Source organism: Aegilops tauschii, chromosome 3 (genome assembly GCF_002575655.3).
Source record: "Aegilops tauschii subsp. strangulata cultivar AL8/78 chromosome 3, Aet v6.0, whole genome shotgun sequence".
In the NCBI taxonomy this organism is placed as follows: domain Eukaryota; kingdom Viridiplantae; phylum Streptophyta; class Magnoliopsida; order Poales; family Poaceae; genus Aegilops; species Aegilops tauschii.
The window spans coordinates 108259128-108267603 of NC_053037.3; the positions used below are offsets into that span (position 1 = coordinate 108259128).

Sequence of the window (8476 nt, forward strand, 5' to 3'; positions counted from 1 at the left end):
ATGAAGGTGATATTCCTCGTTATAAGTCTACTAGCCAATGCTTAGATGAGTTTGATAATTTTATTGTTAAACAAGAAAACTTCAATGCTTATGTTGGTAGACAATTGAAACGAAATGCTTATATGATTGAACACTTGAGTGATTATATGGCTAGTGTTAAAGGTGAACTTAAACTTATTAGTAAACATGCTTCTATGGTTACCACTCAAGTAGAACAAGTGCTTAAAGCTCAAAATGATTTGCTCAGTGAATTAAATAATAAGAAGAATGTGCTGTTAGAGTTATGACTAGAGGGGGTAAAATGACTCCGGAACCTTTGTATCCTGAGGGCCACCCTAAGAGAATTGAGCAAGATTCTCAGAGAATTAATGTTGACGCACCTAGCCTTCTAAGAGGAAGAAAAAGAAAAATGATAGGACTTTGCATGCTTCTAGTGAACCTGTTGTAGACACACATGAGAATCCCAATGATATTTCTACTTCTGATGCTGAAACACAATCTGGTGATGAATATGAACCTAGTGATAATGTTAACGATGATGTTCATGTTAATGCTCAACCTAGTAATAACAATGATGTAGAGATTGAACCTGCTGTTGATCTTGATAACCCACAATCAAAGAATCAACGTTATGATAAGAGAGACTTTGTTGCTAGGAAGCATGGTAAAGAAAGAGAACCATGGGTTCAGAAAGCCATGCCCTTTCCTCCCAAACCATCCAAGAAAAAGGATGATGAGGATTTTGAGTGCTTTGCTGAAATGATTAGACCTATCTTCTTGCGTATGCGTTTTATTGATATGCTTAAAATGAATCCTTATGCTAAATACATGAAAGATATTGTTACAAATAAGAGAAAGATACCGGAAGCTGAAATTTCCACCATGCTTGCTAATTATACTTTTAAGGGTGGAATACCTAAGAAACTAGGAGATCCAGGAGTATCAACTATACCATGCTCCATTAAAAGAAACTATGTTAGAACTGCTTTATGTGATCTTGGAGCCGGTGTTAGTGTTATGCATCTCTCTTTATATCGTAGACTTGATTTGAATAAGTTGACACCTACTGAAATATCTTTGCAAATGGCTGATAAATCAACTGCTACACCTATCGGTATTTGTGAGGATGTGCCTGTTGTGGTTGCAAACGTTACTATTTTAACGGACTTTGTTATTCTCGATTCCTGAGGACGATAGTATGTCGATTATCCTCGGTAGACCCTTTTTGAATACCGCAGGGGCTGTTATTGATTGCAACAAAGGCAATGTCACTTTTCATGTTAATGGTAATGAGCATACGGTACACTTTCCGAGGAAACAACCTCAAGTCCTCAGTATAAACTCTATTGGAAAAATTCCATCAATTGTTATTGGAGGTTTTGAATTTCCTCTTCCTACTGTCAAGAAGAAATATGATATTCTTATTGTTGGGGATGTGCATATCCCCTTTGAGGTAACCTAGTGTTATTCGAAATTTCTCCGGTTTCATGCGATTCGAAATGAGTTTGTTAACAAGACTTGATCAACCTTGTTAGTGGATTCCTTTTGATAAGCATGAGATGCATGAAGTTAGAAAGCACACCTTCTGTACCCTTCTTTTACTTTCTGTTATGTGATGCCCGGATAATTAAGCTACAGTAATCCCCTTCTAATGGTGCCATGTCACCACGATTACTGTTCTTAAACTCGCGTTGGTTCGAAACCGGTTGAAATTTCAAATCTAAAACAAAGTCAAGAATAAAAGTTTTCAAATATTAAAACTAAAATGCTCGAATAAATCTATAAATTCCCGTGTTCATTGCCATGTTGAAACCGACTTCACTTGACTCACACATCAATTCCTAGGAAAATAATAAATGATCCAACAGCACATAAAATTGCCTTTTCAAAATAAATAATTAGTTAAGCTTGTCCAGTTGACCCCAAACCTTGTGTGCACCCTTAATATATGGCCTAGTATTTATGTGCCAATTACTTTGTGGAAAAAAATCATTTGCTATTTCTATAAAAATGCAAACAGTGAAAGAAAAGCAAATAAATAAAAAGAAACAGAAAAGGGTAAACAGAAATGGGAAAAAGAAAAGGACCTACACTACTGGACCCAGGCCTATCAAGAAAAACAGCCCAGCCCACCTCCAGCATCCCTTACCTCACGCTACAGGAGACAGCGGAGGGCGTGGCGCGCATCCGAGCCGCCTTAGCCATGGATGGTCTCCACGTCGCCCCCCACGACCTATAAACGCGTCCACCGAAAACCCTAGCCTGCTCTCGACCGATCCCCTCTCACCCCCCCATCGTGCCACTCCTCATCTGCTCGGAAACGAGCTCGGAGCTCGTGCGGTGACCGCGCTCGCCGTCGTCATTGTCGCGGCCACCGTCGTCCCCGCGCCAAGATAGTGTGTCCCCCGGCTTCCCCGTCGTCTTCCACGTCGTCTACAAGTCCAGATCGAGCCAGGGCACCGCCGAACGACGGGATCGAGATCGTCTTCTTCCTTCTGCCGTCGTTGATTTCGCCTCGATCCGCGCCGCCTCGACCGCCCCCGACCTCGCCGAGTTCGCCTATGCCCCCCTGTGAGCTCATCCGTCGATCCCCTTCTTCCTTCGCGTGAATCCATCGCCGTAGACGCTGCTGCCCGCCTGACCCGAGCTCGCTCCGCCCCCGCGCCCTCTGGCCGCTTCGCCCGCGTCCACCTGCAGCCACCTGCGCCCGTCACCGCTGCTGCTCTATTGCCGCCGCTTGTTGATGCTGCTTGCTGCCGCTGCTGCCCGTCTTCGCTGGCGCCATGGCCGTTTCGTGCGCGCACGCCAGTGCCCGCGAGCCAGCTGCTGCTGCCCCCGCGCTGCCGTTGCTGCTTGCTACTCCTAGCCACTGGTGCTGCTCTTCGCTGCTGCGTTGCCGTTGCCGTTGCGTAGTGTGGTTACCTGCTGCCGCATGTTGCTTGCGGTTGGCCATGGTAAGGCCGTGCTCGTGGGTGGTGTGTGTTAGATGTGTGTGCGTGAGTGTGTGTGGGGTTTACTTAGAATAGGACTAGTTTAGGTCTAACCCTAGTGCTAGTTTAGTTTAATAAAACAATGGAACGTGGCCTCTTTTTTTTAATCTAGACACTAGTTAATTAATGTGACAATGACATGTGGGCCCCCTTGACTTCGTTGACCAGTCAACTGGCCAATAGTTGACTGGGCAGTTGACCCAGTCAAGGCCCATCATGGCAGCCTCTGTACTGCTCTGCTGTGTACACTTTGTGTGTGCACATAGCAATTTAGTCTTTATTTTCGAATTAATTTTGAATCCAGAAATTTTCAAAATATCTTTAAAACGTTGAAAAATCATATAAAATAATCCGTAACTCGGATGAAAAAGTTTTATACATGAAAATTGCTCAAAACGACGAGACAAATCTGGACACGCGGTCCGTTCGTCCGCCACACGTCCCTAGCATAGCAAACCTGCAACCTTTCCCCTCTATTTCATCTGTCTGGAAATGCCTAAGTTGGGGAAAACTTTCCCGGATGTTCTCCCCCTTCGCTGGTATCGTGTAGTGCCACGTTAGAACACTCCTAGCGCTACGTATTTCCATGTTATGCTTTGTGATGCTATGTTTCCTTTATATTTATTGTTTCTTCCCCTTCTTCTCTCCGTTAGACCCCGAGACCGATGCTGCCCCTGTGATCGACTACGTCGACGATGACCCCTCCTTGCCAGAGCAACCAGGCAAGCCCCCCCTTTGATCATCCCGATATCGCCCATTCCATTCTCTCGTGCTTGCATTAGATTTTGCTACTGTAATTGATTGCTCCTATTCTGATGCATAGCCTACTTTTGTAACCTGCTTATTGTTACCTACCTGCTTGTCCTAAACTGCTTAGTATAGGTTGGTTAGTGATCCATCAGTGACCCCCACCTTGTCCTTGTTGCCCCTGCTTCATCATTGAAGACCTTATCAACGGGATCGAAGACCAGGCCCCGGCACCGCACATCACTTTCCCCTTAGTTGCTCGACACTACTGGGTTACTATCGAGTGCCGAGGGTGAGACCTCTACAGCACTTCTGATGTTAACCCTGTAGTGTAGCTATTCGGTCGTGGTCATCGAGGGTGATTCCGCCTTAACCACTTTAGATACGACTCTGTCGTGCACCCCTCAAGTGTCAACCTCGGGGGTGGTTCCTCTTACGTTCACCTTGATGATTACATCGAGTGGAATTCACCGGGGGTGATTCCTCGGGTTTTCCCCTTGATGTTTGGACACACGCATACTTGGACTTCACAGCTGTTACTTGGAAAGGCGGGTTGACCCTGAGGGGTACCCGCGAGTGATGTGGAGTAGGGTTGACCTGGAAGGTGCCCGCGAGATAATTACGAGGCGTGGCCGGGCATTCCTAGCCCTTGCCGCAAGTCCTCGAGACGGGGCAACGGGGTCACATCTTTCGTGAGTCTCTGCTTGTTACCGCGCGTTCCTAATCCACTACGATTTGGATATTTGATCCGAGGGGCCTCTTGAAGGAAATATGCCCTAGAGGCAATAATAAAGTATTATATATTTCCTTATATCATGATAAATGTTTATTATTCATGCTAGAATTGTATTAACCGGAAACATAATACATGTGTGAATACATAGACAAACAGAGTGTCACTAGTATGCCTCTACTTGACTAGCTCGTTAATCAAAGATGGTTATGTTTCCTAGCCATAGACATGAGTTGTCATTTGATTAATGGGATCACCTCATTAGGAGAATGACGTGATTGACTTGACCCATTCCGTTAGCTTAGCACTCGATCGTTTAGTATGTTGCTATTGCTTTCTTCATGACTTATACATGTTCCTATGACTATGAGATTATGCAACTCCCGTTTACCGGAGGAACACTTTGTGTGCTACCAAACGTCACAACGTAAATGGGTGATTATAAAGGTGCTCTACAGGTGTCTCCAAAGGTACTTGTTGGGTTGGCGTATTTCGAGATTAGGATTTGTCACTCCAATTGTCGGAGAGGTATCTCTGGGCCCACTCGGTAATGCACATCACTATAAGCCTTGCAAGCATTGTGACTAATGAGTTAGTTGCGGGATGATGTGTTACGGAATGAGTAAAGAGACTTGCTGGTAACGAGATTGAACTAGGTATCGAGATACCGACGATCAAATCTCGGGCAAGTAACATACCGGTGACAAAGGGAACAACGTATGTTGTTATGTGGTCTGACCGATAAAGATCTTCGTAGAATATGTGGGAGCCAATATGGGCATCCAGGTCCCGCTATTGGTTATTGACCGGAGACGTGTCTCGGTCATGTCTACATAGTTCTCGAACCCGTAGGGTCCGCACGCTTAACGTTACGATGACAGTTTTATTGAGTTTTGATGTACTGAAGGAGTTCGGAGTCCCGGATGAGATCGGGGATATGACGAGGAGTCTCGAAATGGTCGAGACGTAAAAATCGATATATTGGACGACTATATTCGGACTTCGGAAAGGTTCCGAGTGATTCGGGTATTTTTGGGAGTACCGGAGAGTTATGGGAATTAGTATTGGGCCTTAATGGGCCATACGGGAAAGGAGAGAAAGGCCTCAAAAGGTGGCCGCACCCCTCCCCATGGTCTGGTCCGAATTGGACTAGGGAAGGGGGGCGCACCCTTCCTTCTTTCTCCTTCCCCCTTCCCTTCTCCTACTCCCACAAGGAAAGGAGGAGTCCTACTCCCGGTGGGAGTAGGACTCCCCTCTATGGCGCGCCTCTCCCCTTGGCCGGCTGCCTCCCCCTTGCTCCTTTATATACGGGGGTAGGGGGGCACCCCAGAGACACAACAATTGATCCTTGAGATCTCTTAGCCGTGTGCGGTGCCCCCCTCCACCATATTACACCTCGATAATACCGTTGCAGAGCTTAGGCGAAGCCCTGCGTCGGTGGAACATCATCATCGTTACCACGCCGTCGTGCTGACGAAACTCTCCCTCAACACTCGGCTGGATCGGAGTTCGAGGGACGTCATAGAGCTGAACGTGTGTAGAACTCGGAGGTGCCGTACGTTCGGTACTTCATCGGTCGGATCGTGAAGACGTACGACTACATCAACCGCGTTGTGATAACGCTTCCGCTGTCGGTCTACGAGCGTACGTGGACAACACTCTCCCCTCTCGTTGCTATGCATCACCATGATCTTGCGTGTGCGTAGGAAATTTTTTGAAATTACTACGTTCCCCAACACCTCTGGCCTAATAGCACTAACCATCACGTGGGCATAGTATGGGCGTTCTGCGTCGTATGCATCAGCCGAAGCTTAATAGACGTCATGCGACTGAGCGGCGCGCGCCGGGTTGGACTGGTAAGCACCTGCCTTTTTTAAGGAGGTAGCTAGGTCTGCTCACCGGCCGCGTTCGCAACGTGCAGGAGTTCCCGGGGCGATGGCCCATGACCCCTGGGGGCATAGGTTTAGTACGACGTGCTTGACCTCTCTATTAAGCCTAGGTCGGGTTGCGGCGTATTGTTTGGCCGAGGCCGGGCATGACCCAGGAAAGTGTGTCCGGCCGGAGTTAATCGAGCGTGGTGGGTAAGCTGGTGCACCCCTCCAGGGAAGAAAACATCTATCGATAGCCTGTCCTACGGTAACGGACACTTGGAGTTGTATCCCGATCGATAAAACTAGAACTGGATACTTGTGATGAGAATTGGATTATGATGAGAACTGGATAGTATGGCTCTGGGATTGCTTTCTCGCAGGGAGTCGAGAAAGGATCTCTGGCCGAGGTTGATAACACTTCTACTACTTTGCTTTATGCTACTCTACTCCCTCCTGTTGCTGCAAGATGGTGGTTTCCAGAAGATGCTATTCTTCGATAGGACTAGGCCTTCTCTCTATTCTGGCATTTCTACAGTCCAGTCCATATATACAGCCCCTCTTTGATAATGTTGCATATGTAGTGTAGATCCTTGCTTGCGAGTACTTTGGATGAGTACTCACGGTTGCTTTGCTCCCCCTTTCCCCCCTTTTCTTCTTCTTTTCGGTTGATGCAACCAGATGTCGGAGCCCAGGAGCCAGATGCCACCGCCGATGCCTACTACTACGTGGAGGCCGCCGATGACCAGGAGTAGTTAGGAGGCTCCCAGGCAGGAGGCCTTGCCTTTTCGATCGTTGTTGCTTTTGTGCTAGCCTTCTTAAGGCAAACTTGTCTAACTCATGTCTGTACTCAGATATTGTTGCTTCCGCTGACTCTTGTGTATTCGAGCTTATGTATTCGAGTCCTCGAGGCCCCTGGCTTGTAATATAAAGCTTGTATTGTTTTAATTTGTGTCTAGAGTTGTGTTGTCATATCTTCCCGTGAGTCATTGATCTTGATCGTACACATTTGCGTGTATGATTAGTGTACGGTCGAATCGGGGGCGTCACAAGTTGGTATCAGAGCCGACTGCCTGTAGGTAGCCCCCTTTCCAACTCCTTGGCTGAAGTTGAGTCTAGTCATTGAAAAACTTTTACTAACATGGTGGTGTGGTTTGCGGGCCCGCGTCGCCATTGGGTGGTATTAGGATCTTTTACTCCTCGTCTATACTCTGGGACTCTGTTCTCTCTTCTATTCGGGTTAAATGAATTTACTAACTACATTAGGTTCTCGTAACGACTTTCCCCGGAGAGCCCCTTCATTCCAGATGGTTGCCTGCTTCACCAGAAGACTTCGAACATACTCTCCGATCTACTCCCGAGAACTTGTGTCCATTTCTTTTGCAATCCCTTAACACCGTTGAATCCTTATGGATAACTGCGTACCTCGCCGTTCATACTTCCATCCCTAGTTGTTCTTGTTATTACCAGATACCCAAAAGTGTTCTCTGACTTTCAAGAATCTTTTTCCGACTGCCTTGCAGCTCTTTTCCGCCTAAATAACCCTACGAATAATTCGTCACACTTATCGGGGATTCGTTCATCCCCAGTTGTTCATATGTCTCACAAAATTCTTCGGAATACTATTCGATGTTCCGATAATCCTCACTAGCCTATTTTTCCTGTTTTTCCTTATCGTCTTGCATTATGGTTAACTCCATATGTCTAACAATATTCATTAAACTCCTTTGAGATTGTCATTCTTATCCTATTGATTCGATGTGTGCGTGAATGCACACATTCATTAGTTATTCCCTGGTAATTATTTATCCTTCTGGCTCAGACTCCACTTCGGGCATGAGCTGGTTCTCAGCAAATCAAACCTTGAATGATTGTCGGTCTATGTATTTTGAACTTGCTTATCTTTTGATTAGAGCATCTGCTTCTGATCCCCCGAATTGCATAATTCCTTTGCATTTAAGCTCTGGAATTATCAGATATTTCCAAAATCCGATGCCTCTGCATTATTTCTTCTTCTGATTACATATCGATACTCACATCAGCTCCGTTGTGGATCGCCGGATTCATTATTGGATTATCATCCGACAGTGTCCTTCATATTCAAAGAACCACATGAAGTTCTTTCCCAGATACATAAT

At 46.2% G+C, this 8476-nt stretch overlaps 1 long non-coding RNA gene across 1 annotated transcript; it reads left to right on the forward strand.

Moving 5' to 3' along the window:
* Positions 1-1529: 1529 nt before the first annotated feature.
* On the forward strand, positions 1530-7312 carry LOC141042291 (uncharacterized). Its single transcript, XR_012204391.1, has 3 exons — positions 1530-2571; positions 3644-3712; positions 7020-7312. It is a non-coding gene; the product is annotated as an uncharacterized lncRNA (long non-coding RNA).
* Positions 7313-8476: the final 1164 nt, after the last annotated feature.